At 56.8% G+C, this 2435-nt stretch overlaps 1 long non-coding RNA gene across 2 annotated transcripts; it reads right to left on the bottom strand.

The window, feature by feature from the left end:
• On the bottom strand, positions 1-2429 carry LOC125614547. 2 transcript variants are annotated; one of them, XR_007345136.1, is made up of 3 exons: positions 2279-2429; positions 1481-1698; positions 1-173 (listed from the first exon to the last, which is right to left on the bottom strand). It is a non-coding gene; the product is annotated as an uncharacterized LOC125614547 (long non-coding RNA). The 2 variants fall into 2 exon arrangements; XR_007345135.1 differs by having other exon boundaries at positions 1-1698.
• Between the last annotated feature and the right edge of the window lie 6 nt (positions 2430-2435).

Below are 2435 nucleotides of genomic sequence, written 5' to 3'. Positions count from 1 at the left end.
TTATTTTTTTTCTTTTGAGGCAGGTTTTCTTTAAGTCGCTGAGACTGGCCTTGAACTTGTGATCCTTCTGCCTCAGCCTCTGAGTTGCTGGGATCGCAGCTGTGCACCACGTCTGCTGTCCCCCAGGCCCCAGAGTTGAGCAACCTTCCCAGTCTCTCTCCCATGACTCTGACCTTAAACATAAAATTTGCTTTGTCAATGAGAAGAAAACAGTCCTTGTCCTTCCAAAGTGAAGGAAAAGTCCCTCTCTGCTCTCCCTCCATTGCATTTTATAGCACATACGTTTCGGGGTGTCAGGAAATTGAGGGTGAGGATCATGCCAGTATCTAACTACATCAGGGTCCCCCCTAACCCTAACCCTAACCCTAACCCTCCAGGAGTGAATGGAGGTGGCCTGGTGTGGGCTAGAGCGTGTGTTTTAAGTGAGTACAGAATTTCTCCTTTCTCCTTGGGGAGCTTTGAAAATGTGCCCGCTCGGAGATGGGGTGAGTGGGAAAAAAGCAGGGCCGAGTACTAAGCAGGAGAACTTTGGGGAGGAGGCTAATGTAATTTGGGGGAACAAGCAGCAAAGTTGAGCCTCGCTGTCCTCATCTTGTCAGATCAGAACGCAGCTATCAATTTCAGAGGGGGATTGCAGAGACCTGGTACAAGGGGCGCCGAATACCCAGTCAGCAGCGCCTCTGTTCTCATTATCCCCATTAACAGATAGGAAAGTTGAGACCCAGAGAGGGGACCTGGCAGGTTCAAAGCCTCAGCTGCACCCTAGGGCCACCAGCCTGATTCTTTCCCCTCCACTACTGTGATGGTGGCACTTCAGACCTCCCCAGCCTCGGCCAGTTCCCTGTGGTCTCCGGAGAGAAATAAAGGGAAGGGGAGGACTCCAGTCTCCAACTGTGGGTTGGAGCCCCTTCCCGGGAGGACAGATGTTTCACCAAATGGCAAATGCACGTGCTTTTCCCTGGCTCATGGAGGAGGTGGGCGCTGAGAGGGAGATGCCAGCTGGTTGGGCAGAAAGAACCGCAGCCACACCTGAGGGATTTAAATAGCCACCGCCTTCTTTGGGTGCTGGCTGAGGAGAGGCATCTGGACAGGGCTGAGGGGAGTAGGGTACGGAGGGGTCCTTTCAGGACCTGCCACAGCCCAGGGATGTGCCTGGCTCCTCCTCCTAGAGGCCCCTGGACCGTGCAGATCATCTCAGGGACCTCAAGCTCCCTCACCTGAGAAGCTGAGGAGGCCTGCCTTGACAAATGGGCCGTCACCTCACCCCCCATGACGGGGAGCTCGTCACCTGTCATGGTAACCCACAGTGTGATGTCATGATTCAATTGCATGAGCTCTGGAGTCAGACGGTGTGTTGGATTCTGGGCTCCAGGGCTACTTAGTGTCTGTGTGACCCGGAAGCAGATCATTTAACCTCTCTGTGCCTGTTTCTATGTGGGAATAACATCTCTCCTCATCACACTGTTGAGACCTGAGTCACCTGGGCATCTTTTAGACTGCAGATTCCGAGTCACCCTGCAGGGCTGGGAGGCGCTGAGATTCTGCGCTCCAAGGCATAGCAACGCTGCTGATCTTCAGGCCACAGTTTGCCCCTCAGGATTACCTTGCTCTGGGAGCCATGGTGAAGAGCTGGGGGGCCACGGGAGGGTCTTGAACATGGGAGTGACAGATTTTCATCCTGGAAGGCTCTCTGGCCATCTGTGGCAAAAGGTGGGTGTGCACAGAGGCTAGTTGTGTAGGGAGAGATGAGGGTCCCGAGTAGGGGAAGGGGCAGGGAGGGGCAGGGTCCAGCAGCAAGGGCCCTTGGCTCATCTGCTCTGCTCACGGAGGCAGATTCTGCTGCCCAGAGAGGGGCTGATCCCCCAGGCCACACAGTACTTAGGGGACTCTCATCCAGAAGTTCCTTGCCCCCACCCTTCCTGCCAAGAAGGAAGTGGTGGGAATGAGTTTCCCGGGTCTCCCTGGCCAGTGTACCCTCGTTCATCTTACAGCAACCCCACACTACGACAAAACCCCCCGAGGCCCACAGCATGAGGCTGGAGCCAAGTTCAGCTGGCCAGACACGTGGACTTGTCGTGACCACTGTGCACACTCAGCGTGGATGTCCAACTCACAGGCCAGAGGACAGGGACGCTCTTCTGGCTCTTTCCCCACCCCATTCCAAGGCTAGAGGTGTCCAACCCCAGGATGCTGACCATCACAGCAGTGGGTCGCCATCCAGGGTGACCCCCAACTGCCAGGCTCATGCCAAGGTCAGGCACACAGGACTGAGCCTCACCTGGCACCAGCGTCCTCAGGCCCATGAACAGAGAGGGAACTGGGCACAGAGGGGATTCTGTGGCCGGCCCCGTGCCCTGACCAGGCCTCCTATTTCCGGGGACGCGGAGGGCACCTGGAGCGCCCTGGGCGGCGGCGGGGCTCTGGGCGGCCGCCTG

Source organism: Marmota marmota, unplaced genomic scaffold, assembly GCF_001458135.2.
Source record: "Marmota marmota marmota unplaced genomic scaffold, marMar, whole genome shotgun sequence".
NCBI classification, from domain to species: Eukaryota; Metazoa; Chordata; class Mammalia; order Rodentia; family Sciuridae; genus Marmota; species Marmota marmota.
This window is presented reverse-complemented; position numbering and strand designations above follow the sequence as displayed.